This window comes from Mytilus californianus, unplaced genomic scaffold, assembly GCF_021869535.1.
Source record: "Mytilus californianus isolate M0D057914Y unplaced genomic scaffold, xbMytCali1.0.p SCAF_13, whole genome shotgun sequence".
Taxonomy (NCBI): Eukaryota; Metazoa; Mollusca; class Bivalvia; order Mytilida; family Mytilidae; genus Mytilus; species Mytilus californianus.
In genome coordinates, this window is record NW_026262615.1 from 12,516,700 (window position 1) to 12,536,065 (window position 19,366).

The 19,366-nt window shown below is 32.8% G+C and overlaps 1 long non-coding RNA gene across 1 annotated transcript; it reads left to right on the forward strand.

Annotated features, from left to right (window-relative positions):
* Positions 1 to 7,819: 7,819 nt before the first annotated feature.
* On the forward strand, positions 7,820 to 19,259 carry LOC127723190 (uncharacterized). The gene is made up of 4 exons (XR_007991933.1): positions 7,820 to 7,864; positions 12,704 to 12,877; positions 14,446 to 14,553; positions 18,084 to 19,259. It is a non-coding gene; the product is annotated as an uncharacterized LOC127723190 (long non-coding RNA).
* The last annotated feature ends 107 nt before the right edge of the window (positions 19,260 to 19,366 follow it).

Below are 19,366 nucleotides of genomic sequence, written 5' to 3' on the forward strand. Positions count from 1 at the left end.
ATATTATTAATTCGTATTTTTAAACTAATTTGATTCGTTTAGAGATAGTCACATGTTAAACTATATTTTCGAAGGTAGAGAGAAAACGGCGGATAGCAAAAAGCATATTGCACAGCAAAAAGCATATTGCACGGTTATTTTTAGAATATCTAAAAACCGATATACTTTGTGACGTCATGTAATGAATTTCATGATATTGTTAAAAGTTTTATAAAAAAAATATCTATGATCGATTATTTGAAGAAAAAAAATCTTCATATACATAAGATGTAAAAAAGTAAATGAAATAACAACTTATATGTTATTGTCTAGGAGACAATATGATATCTATAAAATTCCAACAAAATCAAAAAATCAAATCAGGATTTTGATACAAATATGGTCGGAAATTAATAATATAACAATTATAGCCTATTGATGAGGTCAATACAGGATATATCGACCCAAAGAAGTATATCGACCTCGGACTTCGTCCTCAGTCAATATACTTCTTTCAGGTCAATATATCCTTGTATCGACCTCATACAAAGGCTATAATTGTATAGTATTACTTTACTTTTGAAAGTGTATGATTTGCTACGGCTTGGTACCAATTTGAGTGTGAAGTCATTCGAAATTTTTGCAAGATATTATAATATTCAATTTTTTATAAATTTTTGACACATTTTAGATTAATCAGCATTCAGCATAATCGTCGCCCAGAATAATTGGTTACAAGCTAGTAGATAATTATAAAGTACATTCCCTGCTGAAATATCTTTTTCATATCGGTGTGTTGTAATAATTATTGCTCTTAATTTTTGCATTAATGTGCATGTATTTGTAAAACTGTTACAACTATGCGTAATTCGCCTTTTCATAATCTAAAGGACTATGGGTAATCTCATTGTTCGTACACCAAAATGAAAATAACGTTACGTCATTGGTTGAATTTCCATTGTATTGGCCGTTTTTAACCAATCACAACGTTTTGGTGTATGCTTTTAAAAAATATTACCCAGAATGCATTAGATTCTGAAACGGCGACTTTCGACATGTTATAAAACAAAATGTAAAGAAATCTGGTATAATTGCCAAGGAGAATTATACCAAAATACGAGGATCATATTTACTGTCATTCCATTGCTATAACTCATGCAAAAGAAATACTTTAAAACGAATTGGTAAGATATATTCAAGGATTTAATTCATCATTTGATGAAGAACACTTTAGAAATGTTAAAATGCTGTTGATTTTAAGGACAATTTGGCAAATATTGTTCTTGTTAAGTTTTACTTCTGTCGTTCGATAGCATTACATAGAAAGGCTACGATTTGTAAGTCAGCGTCTTGTAAATGTTTTGCTTAAAACAACAATTCCTACACAGGTAAAATAGCTACGGACGTTTCACGGATGTGGTAATAAACGTCCGTAAAACATCCGTAATACGGATGTATTACGGATGATACGGTTACGTCCGTAAAAAGTCTGTAAAAATACATCCGTAAAACGTACGTGTAAAAACTGATGTAAAACGGATTGTCCGTTTCACAGACGTTTCTTAAACATACGTATTACGGACGTTTCTGCAACATCCGTATTACGGCTATATCTTATTCAAAGATGTAAAAGTACCATGCACGATGGCTAATACATGCATAAAGTAAAATTCTTAACTTGCTTTCAACATTCTGCATGCCAGACATACATGTGTATAGTGAATCTCTGCTTCAAGCCTATAACTTTTAATATTTGCATAATATGAGTACATATGAAGTGATTTTTTTCCAAAAAGACCACATGATTTAATTAAAAGTATGAAATATCAAAATAATTAACTGACAATGTCAATGACTGATTTATAATCCTTTTCTCCAGAGCATTTTTTTTTTATATACTTCATTTGCATAGAATTTTTCAATGAAATGCAGAAAATACTTGTACTTTAATGCAATGTTAACTGTACATGAAAACGTTTCAATTGATGCACTACAACACAGAGGCATCATTATAGAGGAAAGGGTTAAATATAGAAATTTAATGAAAAGTGTATAGTAACAGGAACATATATATTGATATACTGTCATGACTGTTCCCACCCAGGTAGTAATTAACAAAATTTAATGGAAAGCTTCTTAACAACAGTCACGATGATTCAACAGTTTTCTCATTCTTTCATATAATAAAAAAGATAGTGAGTTTCTAAACACTGAATTTTTTCATTGCTTCTTGATGTTCATCATGAACATCCATTTATTTAATTTAAGATATGGTTGTACTTTTCGATCAACCATTTTAAAACATATCTTCCAAAAAAAATCTAGAAAAGGAGTCAACTTGTGAGTGAAATTATATAAAATTAAAACAATGTTAATTAAAAAAAATATCTTTTTCCTGTATGTAAGGTCAAATAAAAAAAATTGTGTGTTTCTTATTTCCGCAACTACCCTATATTTTAAGCTTAGAAATAGCCTACCCTAAAGTTTTTTTGATTTATCAATAAGCACTGTTAAAGTCAGAATTTCTCTCCCATCAGCCCATAGACTCCATTCTCAATTTTATCAATGTAAAAGAAAATTGTAAAATAAGAAAAATCCCCTACCTATCCTATTTTTTCAAAGATGTAATAGGAAACACACATATTATTTCATTTGGCCTAATTAAGAAATAAATGTAATTGAAAAAAAATCTTTATATTTTTTAAAAGATTTTATTTTTAAAAGCTTGTCCTCGCAATATTAAGTTGAAATATACAAAGAGTGCTTGGTGTCTTTCCCACAAACAACTAATGCTGGATTGCTAATTAATTGCCATGAATGCAGTTAAAAGAATATAAAAATCTAACATTTAACCTTATTTGTAACGCTTGAGTAAAAATGACTGGATGTATATATATATTGTACATGGCTGAATTAAAATTACCGCATTATGGCGCATACCTGGTTTCTTCAAATGAGACCAATGGAAATAGACCTGACTGTTGTCAATACTTGATTGTTGATCATTCTGATTATCTGTCCAAGTACAAAACTATGCTAACAAGAAATGGCACATGAGCATATAGAAAGTACTTGAAAAGTTTCAGATTGTTTGATGTCTGAAGTAGTTTCTATCCTGTTCAATGACTGAATGAGGATCATAAGATTTAGGGGGAAGGAAACACTCTTATCGTGTTTAAATCACGAAAACCAATGCAATAGTCACATAGTGTTACTTCGTCCCTTATACCCGCCCTTATACAATGCATCTGAGACTACTATAACCTCAGACTATAACATAGTGTTATAATAGTCTCAGAATATATGTAGAATAATGCCGGTAACATTATAACTTTATCATACATTTATTCTCCTTTGGTGTGGAATAAAAGCAAATTACCTGCAGTGCTTCTATTTTATTAAGTTGTGTTTCAAGCAAGCATTTGTGAAAACAGTACTATTTAAAGTATTTTTGGGCAAGATAGAAAATTACAGTACAGGGCCTTTTGGTGTAGGTCTATTGTTAATGATGAAATTGAAAGAGGATACCAATTAAATTAATTTATAGCCAAAAATCTAATTAAACGAGAAAAGCCAGAGAATAAAAGATAAAACAACAATAACTTACCATTACACATAAACTGACTGATCCAGAAATTTTCATAAAGGGGGTGGGGGCACTGACTGTTAAAAAGCAGGCCTCACTAGTCATGCCAGTGGCGGATCCAGATATTTTCATAAGTGGGGCCCACTGACTGCCTAACTGAGGGTCCCGCTCTGGTCATGCTTCAGTGATTTCCTATATAACCAACCAAATACCCCCTGGCCCCCTCTAAATCCACCTCTGCATGCTTAAGTGATAATCCCTATACAATCAATCAAATTTTTCCCACAAAAAGGGGAGGGGCAGGGTGCACTGAATTCGCCTCTGTGTGCAACATGAACATCCAAAATACATGAATGAACTCAAGTAGTGATAGTAGTGAACAGTTCGGAACTTCCCGGGGCTGCTCAACATGTGGCAACCTACGTCTTAGTATAATTGCAAATTTAGTAAGTAAAATTTTGATTTGATTCGACATTTTGACAAACATGATAACATAAGGGACTGACGACATCATAAGATCGATGTAGGATAAAAAAACTTAAATCAAATAGTTTGGGGGTGGGGTGGGTGGGTAAAAATTGCTGCAAGTTTTGTTTATCCAACATCAATTTTACATATATATCAAATCAATTTTTCCCAAATTAAGTGAAAAAGGGGGGGGGGGGGTCAGTGAATTATCCTACATTGAACTTTTGATGTCGACTCCTCCCTAAGATCTGGTGAGCTTTTCGTTGAATATAGGAGATAGTGATTAAAGTATTTGCAAGCAAAGTTCATAAGTTGAGAATTATAAAACAAAATATATTGTTTAACCTTGGACCAATAGATCAAGTCCAAAATTTAGCCATTTCAAGGATCGATCAGGGTGATTATGTAGCACTGGCTATTATAATACTTGTGTAGAACCTTGTATAGAGTAAATCAAGGAGGCAGTAGGAAAACTTATAAGATGTTTCCTAATAATCATGATTACAAAAGAACTTGACACGGATTCTTAACTGAAGGTCTGTCCGATTAGTAAAATTTCGAATGCACTTAAATGAATACATAAGTGACCCCCCCCCCCCCCTTAAGTCTCCGCCAAGACTGATAGACTCCTTAAGCCAATTCTGTAACCAAGAGCATTCCTATGTTTATATTTTATTTATTATTGAGTTACTGTTTAACCTTTAGTTCTTCTCTGATTAGAGCTAGGATTTGTATAGTAATAATATACAAATCCTTGATAAGAGTAATCCTCGTTTGTCAATTTTCCATAATTCCGCGCCCCCCCCCCCCCCCCCCCCTCGCTGAGCAGGGGCGGATCCAGAAATTTGGAAAGGGGGGGCGAAGTTTTTAAAAAAAATTTGGACCTTTTTGGGGCTAAAAAACATAAAATAAGTGTAAATTGCACTTTTTAAACGGTTCCTGGCGTGGGGCATGTATATTCTATAGTTGCTGCAAAGTGTAAGGGTTGGACATTTTTTATGCTGTATTCTCCCTATTGATTGTCTATCATAAAATGATAGTATGGATCCAAAGCTATGTACTGATATATTTGATGTGGGACTTGTCAGTAAAAAATAGACATGGAAAATTCTCGTTTGTTGTATGTTAAGTTAGCATAACCTCACAGATTTCTTGTTGTAAACAAGAAATACGCCGGGCTATTCGATGAAATTTACAATACAACCGACACGAGTTAAACAAGCAATTTTTATCCAAATGTTTGGTTGATATGTTTCACCCAACAAAATTAAGGGAGGTGAGGGGTTCCAAATCAACCAAAGGCTACGAATGAGTCCGAAATGACAACGAATTTATGAATGACGGTCGACAAATGGAGACATAAAGGCCACACTCAGCAGTCAGGTTGCAGTCTGGTCTTGAAAAAAGTATTCAATATATCAGTTCGGCGAAACAGACATTCCGGTCAGACATGCAAACCCCGGCCTCAAAAAAATACGCCCGTTTTTTATTCATCATGTTCATTTAATGCTAGATAATTCTGTTGGAAATTTTCGTTTCTAATAGCAAAAAAGTGGACAAGATTATTGTTTTCAATCCAGATACGGCCAGTATTTTTATTTAATGCAAAAATCAGAGTCAGATTTTTTTCTCTCAAATACCTTAGACTGCCTCCTCAAATCAAATGGTTCGTACCTTAGACTTTAAATCTATCTAGAGCTTATACTGATTGGGGATCATTATTCAGCTATCATGTTATTTTTAAATAGACTGGGGCGTTTGGGGTTAAACATGTTTTCATAGGTAAATAATATTTATTGCTGTCGATTTTTTTTCATGAGAGTGTAATAGAGTATTACTTTCTGTTTTGTTGAATTGTGAAATAGAAGTCACTACGTTCTTGCTCAATCCTGTGTCGCTTTGAAGGTATCATGGTTGTCATCCTCAGCCTAAGCAATGTGTTACTGTAATTTGAATTTCAAAATGACTGAGTGACGTTTTTTTGACGCACTGGTCAACTCCACCATAGCGAATCACATGACTTTGACATAATCAGTAAATACCAGCAAAAAATATCTTTATAAGTAAAGAATTGTCGCATAAAAATTAAATACACGGGAGATGGCAAAGTTCACGACGTCTAGTCTGATTAATCATTTTATAAAAAAAAAAAAAAAAAATCCAAGCAAAGGGGGGGGGGGGGGGGGGGGGCGTATGCCCTCTACACCCCCCTCTGGATCCGCCACTGTCAGCAAACAGTCTTGTATTTAATTCTGAATAGAACAAAATGTAAAATAAGTGAATAAGTTATAGATTAAATAATAAATAAATAATTAAATATTCTTTATTTAGTTTTTTCTTTATTCTCACTTCTTCCAGAGACATGTACGAATGTACATGTATGTCTCTGATTCTTCATGGTCTTATATTAAGGATTTGTAGAGTATACAAATCCTTGATTATAACAAAGGCATATAATACTCAGTGTACCACTTCTGAACTTTTTTGTAATTATTTTCTCTACTTAAATCCCCATTCTTGATTCCAGACCGGGTTCCGGACTAACTCTCATATACGTAAATGATCGTAAATGTACGAAAGCTTGACACGTCGAATACGAAAACCCGGAAATATTTTCTCCGTTGCCGTTTTTTATACTATGACGCAAAATCCATGGACGCTCGTCTGCTGTTGAATTCATGTTTTACAGTTTAACAAGGATTTGTATAGTGTCACTGTACAAATCCTTGAGTTTAAAGAATGGAAAGATATATTATAGTCAGATAGATAATACAAAGAACTCTAGTTTTTCAAAACCGATGGGTCAAAAAGTTATTAGTATGAACAGATAAATTGAAATGGGTTGCTTGTCGATTAACTGGAAGAAACCGGGGAACGAAATAAATTTGTGTTTCTCTTAACGGATTACGTACCCAATATTTTGTACTTGGAAAGCGCAACGAAAGGTAAATATTATCATGTACATATTTAAGAAGATGCTAGTGCTATACTTTTCATGAAAAAAAATTTGACTTTATAAATGTCATCGCATGCAAACCCGAAAATCAGTCAAAGATTGTCAAGAACGGACGCAAGTCAACTCGACCCACTGGCAAAACGCCCTACTTTTTAAACAACACGCCTCCCTTTATAAAAATATCCCACTCTTGTTAAGGGAGCTACCATGTGAGTTTTATTGGGGGGTACTGGTAGGGGTGTGTTATTTGAAAAATATGCGGAACTGGAGTTCTGTCAACTTATAAGTTAAAAAAAGCTAGGATTTATGTAAAGAATTACCAGGAACGAATATAGTGAAAAATTAACTGGCAGGACAGAGATTTCAATTAAAAAAAATGCAGGATAACATTCTTATCCTAGCCCCCACCCCATAAAAATCAAGTGGTGGCTTCCTTACCAACTCGCCCCGCTTTTAAAAAAAATTGCCCCACTTATGAAAAGGGTTAAATCCGTAAAATATACTCCTGTCAACAATGGCAACTCGCCTAACTTGGGTAAAATCCAAATGAATATAGAATATAAAAAAAATAAAGGTCTGCCAACTCGCCCGTATTTACTTATCTACCCAGAAATTAGAAGACACTGATACAAAAAAATCGAAATTTAATATATGATATCTATTGATTTAAAATGATGTTTCACTTCTTAAAATATGATTGTAGATTCATTATTTATTATTAAATTATTATGTAATTTATGTATTTATTTATTGTATCATAATCTATTTGATTCTTTTTTTAGCTGACTCAAAATCATGCATGATGATGCTGTTTGGGCCCCCTGGTTGATCATAGGAAGTGGACTCCTCGAGAAGATGAAAGGTCTGCTTTACATGTATGTAATGTAAATATAAAAATAAGAAAATGCGGTGATTGCCAATGAAAAAAAATAGAGGAATTTTTAAAAGTGTAAATTCACTTGTTTTTCAATCCTAATAAATCTGTCATATTGTAATGATAATAATGTTTAAATTACGTAATTATTTTCAAAATAAAATATTGTTTACACCAATGAGAAAAGACAACTCTCCACCAGAAATCAAATGACATTGAAGTTAACAACAATAGGTCACTGTACATCCTTCAACAATGAGCAAAGCCAATACCGCATAGTCAGGTTTTAAAGACCCTATATGAGAATCACATATTTGTAAATCAATTCAAACCAGAAAACTAACAGACTAATTTATACAATGTAATATATATAAAAAAGAACCAAAAAAACAAAATATTATAAACAGCAACAAACGACAAACTGAACCACTGAATAACACTAACAGGCTTCTGACATGAGACAGACGCATTCAAAAGGTTGTGGTGGGGCTAGACTAGTAGTTTGTGGTACTAAACCAACCACCTTAGCTGGGATATTGGTGTGAAAAGGGCTTTTAAAGCAGATTTATACATCCCCAAAACTAAAAAGACTAAGTATAGATCTGAGAGTACTCCCAATTGCTAACAGCTAGTTCAAAGCCAATAACAACTTTCAAGGTACATGTATTTACCACCAAACCTTGTCAGTGTTCCCGCCTGCCCTAAATAGAAGGGCGGCCCGCCCTTGATGCCCTTACCCCCGCCCTTCTGCCCTCCAAAGTAAAAGAATGCACCCCTCTGCCTTTTCAAAAAAATAAAATTTCCAAATTTCATGCCTACCGGCGTTTCCGGTAAATTGTTACCTGATTGTGTAACACTAATTAACTGACAATGGGATTAAGTTAAATACCTAATGCTTTGGCAGTTTTATCACCTTTGTTAATGATTGTTTACTGCTAATTAGTGGATTTAAGATAATTGAACAAATACTAGATATTTAATACAGAATGAAATGTCCACATGTTATCCATTTGTAATGTTTATGTACAGCATGTACACCTGAAAAAATTTATTTCAGTAGGCATAACATAAAAAATAAAATCTTAAACAATTTTAAAGGCATGTATACATAGTTTTGACTTAATTGGTAAAAAATGTTTTGTTTCATAACCATGAGTATGAAATTTAAAGAAGAACCAAAGAAATTTGTACTTTGAACATAACAAGATTCACTTCCTGTTTTACTTCTTGTATTTTATAATCCTCCTGACATAGGAGCACTCAACAAATTTATTTTTAACAATGATGGAGAAAAAAGTAACTGTTTATACCTTCTGCAATATATTATTGCATCAATATAATATGATCATCTCCTGTCTCACCTGTTATATTTATAAAACTCCTTACCGAGGAGCACTTTGGTGTGCACTTAAAAATACTTTTTTGTAACAATTCAAATGATAATAAATAACTCTCAATAACATATATACTATATGTTTGAACAAGTAATTTAAATGTAGATAATTTAATTACATTAAACATTCAATTTTGCATGTATAACTCCATCTTTCAAAACTACTTGTTTATTTTTATAGACTGGTATAAGTAATAAAACATTGAAATTTCTGATGATTATTTTCCTTATCAAATGTACAAGTTTGTTTAGATTAACATCAAAATGATATGCTTTGCTTCATGGTATGATAATTTGATAAAAGAAAATTCTTATGGGAACCAACATCAAGAACACATTAATTTCTGAATATGGTTTAAATACAACTAATGTTCGACAGCTGAGCCTAGCAATATTCAAGGTAATTTATACACTGTCCAACATTGCCCTTAAAATCAGGGTTATAACGCTAAAGTGCCCTTTCAGACAACTAGCACCCTTCTGCCCTGAGATTCAAGCTGGAACACTGCTTGTCTCGTTTAGTCCATTTCTCAGATATTACCTTATATCAAATACTAGTTCAACTTTTGGTATAATTTAAACATTTTTGAATGACTTCAAATTTCAAAAAGTATCATGATTATTAAAATAACTTGATGATAAGTTGATGCCCAAAGATTGGCATTATAAATCATGACAGATTCAGAGATCCAATTATACATGTATATAACCGCTTTTGTTCATCCCTTCATTCAAGGGTCATATGGATTTTATATGATGGATTAGATCATTAGAACATTAAAATGATTAAATACTTTGATTTTTTATAGTCATTTTTATACGCCTGTCAAATTTTTTACGGGACATATTATGGTATACAAATGTCCGGCTTCCGGCCGTCTGTCTGTCTGTCTGTCTCTCTGGCGTCCACATGTCGCACTGTAACTTGAGAACCACTTATCCAAATTTAATGAAACTTAACATAGTCGTTTCTTATGATGGTCAAACTATCTGCATACTTTTTGGTGAAAATAAGATTTAAACTTTCGTAGTTACAAGACTTTATAGCTAAAACAGGGGTGTGTTTTTTTCACATGTCGCGCCGTATCTCAAAAAACATGTATTATTGTTGCTTAAAACTTTACACACTACTTATCTATATTAATCTTAAGATCTGTTTACTTTTTGGTGATGATTCAAAATTTTATTTTAGTTATTGAGTTTTTTGTAAAAAAGGGGGGTTTTCACATGTCGCGCCGTATCTCAGAAACTATTTATGATTATTGCATAAAACTTCACACACAAGACGACGGGTGTATCATGCGCTCGTGGCACAGCTGTTTATTAGCTTTTCTCATCACAAGGCGTCTGTCGTCGTTGTCCGTCGCTGTTAACTTTTACAAAAATCTTCTCTTCTGAAACTAGGGAGTCAAATTGAACCAAACTTGGCCACAAACATCATTAGGATATTTAGTTAGAAATATGTGTCAGATGACCTCTCCTGCTAACTAACATGCCAACATGGCTAAAAATAGAACATAGGGGTAAAATGCAGTTTTTGGCTTATACATGTGTAGGACTCGGAGGTGCGATGGGGACGCTGAAGTGCGATGGTCCATGCCGAAGTGCGATGGTCCACGCCGAAGTGCGATGGTCCACGCCGAAGTGCGATGGTCCTTTCGATGAAGTGGGATGATTTTGCATGACGTTTGATATTGTGACGTTTTCAAATACAACGTTATGAAACAAATGGATTCACAGGCAGGAGAATAAGATTTGTAGATGAAGGTTTCGTACGTACTAAGGAAAGGAAACAGAATGAAACTAACGATTTAAGTCCCAAACAGTTTTGAGCATGTCTTGGTCTTATATAAAATTTGACTTCTCCTCAAGTTAACATCACATTATTTTGTGTGGCCAACTTTTAAAATAATAAATTAATTATTAGCAATGTTTTCGTTATATCAAGTAGCGATAATTTTGTTTTATTCTCGAAATGAATCCGGCATGCTTTGTAAGAAAACGGGCAATCTTGGTTATTTTATTTTGTTTAAAGTATTAATATTCTGCTATGGGTTAGGCCAAAAGAAACCCAAATGGTGCCAACTTGTTGTAATTCTCAGTTTCTGCTGCTTAGCGAAAAATCAGCTAATTCTCAAGCTAATGACAGAACAAGCGTCATGTCTCACTATATGTCAAGCATAAATGTAATCGGTAGTTTTTATTTCTTAAAAACTGTTATGATTTATTAAATAAATAGATGCATGAGTGTTGTGAGAAATTTCGTAGCTACTGACATGACAAGAACAAGTTACTAGTATATTTGATAAAATTAAATGTATCCTGCTTAGTTAGTACTACAAAGAGCGCTGTGCTATACCCGTTTTATTTTTTATCGCACTTGAATGCTCATTATAAAAACAATGTCCCCCAACTCGAATCCATTATACTTAATCTGAGCCATCCAGTCTATTTTCTGCCTCATACTGTTGTATACTAAGCAAAACATTAGCAAATTAAAAATTAAAGTCTTTATTTTGACCTGACCAGAAAACCTGGTCTTCCAAATGCGAGGCTAGCACATTAACCACTACACCCCCACATTTAAAAATGGGATTTCAACTTCAGACCATTGCATTTAGCTAGTATACACAACATCACAGTTAGACCATCGCACTTTAGCGTACCCACCAAACGCACTTCAGCATATCTAACAACAAGTTAGTGTCACAATGGACCATTACACTTCAGCGTGTTAACCAACGCACATCAGCATGGACCATCGCACTTCGGCGTGACCATCGCAGTTCGGAGTACCATCGCAGTTCCGAGTCCTACACATGTATCTCTGAGACTAAAGCATTCAGAGCAAATCTGACGTGGGGTTAAAACGTTCACCAGGTTAAGTTCTATCTGCTATGAAATTTTTAGACAAATCAGACAACCTGTTGTTGGGTTGCTGCCCCTGAATTGGTAATTTTAGGGAAATTTTGCAGTTTTTGGTAATTATCTTGAATATTATTAGAGATAGAGATAAACTGTAAACAGAAATAATGTTCAGCAAAGTAAGATCTACAAATAAGTCGCCAGGACCAAAATTGTCAATTGACCTTTTAAGGAGTTATTGCCCTTTATAGTCAATTTTATTAACCATTTTTCGTAAATTTTTGTAATCTTTTACTAAAATCTTCTCTAAAACTGCTCGGCCAAATTTAACCATACTTGGCCACAATCATTATTGGGGTATCTAATACTATTTATTATGATTTAAACGTTATTTTACATGATTTCCAAAACCACAGTGGATACTGGTGAGTGACTGAGGCTCTTGGAAGCCTCTATTTTTTCAGGGAAAGTTTGTTGGTCTAGTTTTAAAAGATCAAACTAAGCCAATTTTGCCGGATCAAATATTAAAGGCAATTTTGGCAGATATTATAACTTCATTTCATTAACCATTATTTCTTTTAGCATTTTCAATGAAAGTACAAGTACTTTGAGAAGTAGGAGAAGCTAAGCAACAGAACAGAATTCATTTGGGTCATTGATGTCTAGATTATATAGTGGATTCATAGATTGTCATATTGATTTATGTGCATATGAGCACAGAGGAGCAGTAGTCAATGAATAATTTTGTGATGAGAGGTATGTTATTAAAATGATGACTTTATTTGAATATTTTTTTCTTGTCAGACTCGGTACATCATGTACATGTAGTTTCCAAGATTTTTTTAAAGTTTGAGGTCATAGAGTTCAAAGTTTTGATTCTTGTTGTGGGCAAGTCGAAAATTATCCATGTTAGAAGTGACAAATTATTTTTTTTACAAAACCGTAAACAATTTGTTGATATTCGTGATGAGGTCAGTTTAAGGAAACCAAGAAATAACTTATGGTAAAGTCATTAATATTGTGCAGTTGTAGTAATAATACTCCATAGTACTTAACTTAAATGTTGACAAGTTTCTGATTCCTTGATACAGGTCTGAATTTGGATTGTAAATAAATATTTGACACATTATAGTTTTCTGAATAAATGTAGTCAAAGAACTTGACATTGGTTACACAGCTACTTTTGCATAGCTACTATTTCTGTACCAAAATTATGTAGTACTGGAAATCTACTTTTAATATTTAGTACCATTTTGTTACTTTAAAATTATCATGATATTAAGTTCCTGTATTTTACAGTACTTGATTTGTACATGAAATTTAAGTACTACAGTTTTTTATTCATGTTATTACACCGTTACATTTTCAGCATTTTGATAGTTTGTCTATTTCAAATCTCTTAAAGTTATGATTTTCAAACATGGAATATTATGATCACTGTGGGTATTATTTCTGTACCAAAATTTTTAGTACAAAACAAGTACTGTAAAATACTGGTACCGTACCTAAATATTACAATAATTTTTAAGTAAAGAAGTAGTACTAAATATTAAAAGTAAATGTCCGGTACTAAAGATTTTTAGTACAGAAATAGAGTAAAAAGGATAAGAATGTACGAAAAATACTCTGGTTACCAACCAATCAAAATCCGGCATTACTATGTAAGGTTGAATTTATAAGGAAAATTGCATTGCAAGCAATCCCAAACAGGCCTACATTTCTTGTATATGAATTATGAAAAAGTTTAAAAGAACAAACAATTTTTTTATACAACCACAATATGGGGTCGTATACTGCTACACAGTATACTGCTATCACATTGTTGTCCTTTAAAGACATTTGGTTTCTGGACAAAAAACTTTAGTTTAAGTGTATATGGTACTCTTTAATCTAAAGATTCAATACCCAGTGGTGGATCCAGAAATTTCCCCCCTATAATGTGTCAAATATTTGATTACAATCCAAATTCAGACTTATATCAAACTTGAATATTGTGTTCATTTTTACCCCAACTGTTCAGGGTTCGTTTCCAGCTTTGCTTGGGAAACCGTTTATTGAAGTTTATTTTGCTTTTTGACAGAAAATTTATCCATTGCCAAGGTACACTGAAAGGTTTTTCTTTTATTAAAATATGCACATATATTTATATTAATTTTTTATAAGCTTAACTGTTGATCTTCTTTCTGTTGTTTGCTTACATTTTGTTTCAATTCACTCAAAAGTAAAAGTATATAGTAAAGGTATAAATTAGTGAGCATCAATTCATACTACATGTAGTTTTTGTCTGGACTTCTTGATTAAATTATTTATATATACAATTTTAGCTTGTTACCAAATGAAAGGAAAGTACAGTATTGACAATGATTGATATAACTGGTGAACATGTATGTCATGTAGGTGTGAATGTCCTGCAAAAAAGAACTGATATCAAAGTAAGTTCATCTGTAGAATTGCAGTTAATTTAAATAATTTGATGTTATCTACCTAAAACTGTTTCAAGTATAACTGTACCTGTACACTGTTGCTTATTTTTCTCACTTTCCCATGTAATGTATGCATCAAGGCATCATTACTTTGGCCCTTCTACTGCTCCATTACACACACACTTGAGATGTCAGAAGTTCAAACTATCATAGCATTTACATTTCAAACTTACACAGCTACAATAGTACAAGTAATCTTGATGTACAGTTCTAAAGATGCATATCGAATGTGCATCTGTAAAGCTGTATATAAACTGTACAGCTGTAAAGCTGTATATCAACTCTACAGTTTACAAACAGTTTTACAGATGTACAGTTTATATACAGCTTAACAGCTGTACAGTTGATATACAGCTTTACAGATGTACAGTTTATATACAGCTTTACAGCTGTACAGTTGATATACAGCTTTACAGATGTACAGTTTATATACAGCTTTATAGCTGTACAGTTAATATACAGCTTTACAGATGTACATTCGATATGCATCTTGAGAACTGTACATCAAGATTACTTGTACTAAAGTAGCTGTGATATAGACATCAATCTTATTCTACGAGAAGAGAAAAAGGGGGGGGGGGGGGGAGGAATCAGAATCAAAGGCATGTATAATAGATGTGCCATTTGACTTTGGTACACTCAAAATGATTGCTACTACCTTGACAATGTCCAGTACGGGGTGACATCCTCCGCTATTGCTTGCAATAGCAAATTGAGTGTTAGAATAACCTTAATCGCCATTCATTTTTTCTGATGTAAGAAGAGGAAATAGAGTATATTTCTCAATCTTACGTGAAAAATTGTGGGTTAGATATTTGACACTGAACAGCACAAAACGTATAGACAAGGAATAAACCAATGCAAAATGTGTCATTTTAGGCTATACAAAGTATTGATCAATCAATCAAATCATGATTAAAGTGATCAAATCATGATAAGAGATCAATCAATCAAGTTTTGATATCAAACAAGTAATTAATCAAGTGCAGAATTCGAAAAAAAAACGTCCCCTCACCTTTTACAAACTGTCAATCAGTCGATCAATCAATCAATCAAACGATCGATCAATCAATCGATTGATTGATCAATCATGATCACAAACCATCAATCAACCAATCCACATATCTTTTCTGATCAATTTATGAAAGAAAATACCTTTAATTCGCTTTTGAACAATCGACTTTTGCGTATTATTATGTCACCCCTTTGATAAAAGGGGGGACATATTGTTATTCTACGAATTATTCTTCCACACTTTTTGTCCAGCTTAGTTCTCGGAGATGACTTGACATACATTGATAAAACTGCTCCATAATGACAATCCCCATGTGCAGATGTGCACTTTGGGTTTGGAATTTTCAAGATGGCTGCCGTTACCATGGAAATGGCAAAAATGTGAAAAACCGAAAAATGGTCCAAATTAAATGAAACTTTATAGCTGTACAGTTAATATACAGCTTTACAGATGTACATTCGATATGCATCTTGAGAACTGTACATCAAGATTACTTGTACTAAAGTAGCTGTGTACCTAGTCAGACTGGCCTATATTATGTATTGATAAGTTGTTATCATTTAGAATACATAAAATATTTGCCACTGGACATTAAAATAAGCAAAAAAAATCAACCAATTAATGATTTTGCATTATCAGAATGAATTTGCAAACATATAGCAATCAGATTATGTACATGGATAAACCTTGGAGCTTTTTCAATGAACCAGGTTTAACCAGCATATAAATATAAAAAGATGAGGTATGATCCTCAATGTGTCATTTAAAAGAACAAAGGACATTATTATTTATATAATATAATGCTATTTCACACTTTCAATTTTGTTTTTTGATCAGAATGTTTTTTTTGTCAAAACATAGCCATAAGTATTTCTATTCTTGGCAGCATTGTCAACGATTTGTATAAAGCTTTATATTTTAGAAGGTAGAAGACCTGGCCTTGAAGTCATAAAACTTTTGAGTCAGATTTTTGTACTCATACTCCAAAATCAACCAATCAAAATGTTTGATTTCATGTTTCGAGCATAATTTTTGTGCTCCAAGCACTGAGCAAAGTTTTATGACTTCAACCCCTGGACTTCATATCTTGTTTGCAGAGGCTTATGTTACAAAGATTCTGTCTGTCATATGTCCATTGTCCTCGACCTCATTTTCATGGTTCAATAACTGCTTGAAAAAAATATATAGTTCTTTTGTCATGTGAATTTCTCACTTATGACATGTATGAGTTATAGGATATTATAACTATATTTGGTATATGGGTTCCTTGCAACATCTACATGTCTGTTAGAAGGGTTCACCTGACTTCTTCTTCACTTTTTTGATCAGTGACAAGGTCCATTTCTCAAATCCTATAAGCAGTAGGTCAACTGTACATGTATATCAGTCTGGCAAGTCAGTCTGGCAGGTTTCATCTGATCTTGGGTATGACCTCATTTCATTTATCAATGTTAAGTTTTTGTATTTTTGCTGATTTTCAAGTACTACAAGCTTAAATATTAATAATAGGTCAACTATATTTGGTGTATAAAAAAATCGTTTGGTGTAGATGTCTGTCTGATAGGATTTATCCGACCTTCACCTCATGGTCAAAGATCTGTAAAGTGTTAAGATTTTGTGATACTTTTAGTAATTTTACCTTTATCTTAAAGAATTTCAACATAAAATAAATGGTCAGCATGTGCACTCTAAGTCTTGTTGAGGTACTGGTTACCTATGAGTTGTACGCTTAACATGCTTTGACAATTTTGTAAATACTGGTTCAACCTACAGCTTGTATTTAATAGAGGCTCTTCCAAGTTACGGCTATGGTAGTTTGATCAAAATTCCTTCATTGTTTGATTAATCTATTGATACTGTTTCTGCACATTGATATATGAGTACACACACAACTTTGTTATAAGATTTCATAAAAGGAAAGTAAAAGGAAAGGCTTACATTAGTTTGACAGCAACCTTACAACAAAAAGTACAATAAACATGGACATGACAGCAGTTTTTATACAACCGCCAAAAATCACATCATCGTCCGAAATTAAAAAAAAAATTTCTTCAAATATTATTTGGGGGAGGGGTGTCAATTCGCAACAGCATAGTGTACTGCACAAAAGCAAAAAAATGAATATAAATTCAAATCATATAACCAATTCTAGTTCTTTGACTACATTTATTCTGTGTCAGAAACCTATTATTTGTCAAATACTTAATAACAATCCAAATTCAGACCTGTATCAAGTGCGAAAATTGTGTCCTTTTTTGCCCCAACTGTTCAGGGTTGGACCTCTGCTGTCCTATCCAGCTGCACTCGGCAAAGCAATTTAATTTAACATGCTAAAACTCACAATATGTCATAGGCATATACTTTGTAGGCGGTTTGGGACCTCTTAAGTGTATTACACTATTAATTATTATAACATTACTTCATGGAAGTTAAATTTATATTATTTATGAATATTTTATTTCAGATACCATTCACAGTGAACATGGTGAAGAATAACCAATACCATGAATACAGGACATAGAAGACTACCTCACAAATATGGGAATTTTACAAAAAATACAACATTTAAATTTACAAAGAAGACATTTATTTTGACATTCATGGACTTTGAAAGTAAAGAAATTAGAATGTGAATAAAAATCCTTGGAAATAAAATTTTGAACTTTGAAGAAGATTGAAGATTATGTTTGTTCTAAGAAAGTTTTAAGAAAACAGATACATTCAAAACTGTAAAAAGGAAACAATACAATATTCACAATTACTCTTGAGATCAATTACTCTTGATATATAATTAAAAGATCATATAAAAGTAAGGAAATTTGGTTGAATTGCCAATGAGAAAAATAACCACCAGAGTTCAAATGATGTGATAGTGAGCAATTATAGGTCCTCCAACAATGAAAAAAACCAACTATATAGTGTGCTATGAAAAGGTTTGGATATGACAAATAGAGAAAACTAAGAGCCTTATTTTAACAAGTTAATATATGAAAGCAAAATATGAACCAAAGACAAGCACTGAAATACTTATGATTATTGTTGATTTACTCTTGAATATTCATGTAGAATGTTTAAAAAGATTTTAAATCAAAGTTATCATCAATATTCAACTTGTTAAACAACAAGTCACTGTATGACAGAAAGTTCTATGCCAAAAACCTTGTATGTATTGCATCAGAAACAAATTTTAGATAGAACACTAGGAGACTATATTAGGGAATGCAGATAAAAAGTATCATCACCTTAAAATAAAGTATAGCATTTTGTCATTGACAGTTCCATCAAAAGTTTCAGCAATATAACTGTTACATAAAAATCAAACCATACAGGTATTTTTTTTCAAAATATCTCTATATAATAATATGCATAATATTAATAGACGTTATACGTCCGTGGTACAAAAAATCCGTATTACGGACGTGGTACTAAACATCCGTATTACGGACGTAGCATTATAAATCCGTATTACGGACGTTTAACGGATGTTTTACGGTTTGATACGGACGTATTATGGATGGGAAGCAACGGACGTTTTACGTCCGTGGTACTATTCGTCCGTAGGTTTTCCGTATAATACGGACGTATTACGGATTTTTTACGGACGTAATACGTCCGTAGCTATTTTACCTGTGTATATAGGTTAGGGGAATATGATCTTATTGAGCGACAAATATTAGAATATAGCTCTAGCTTCGGACGTGCGAAATTATATTACGAATTACTACCTTTTTCAGTCATAAGAATTTG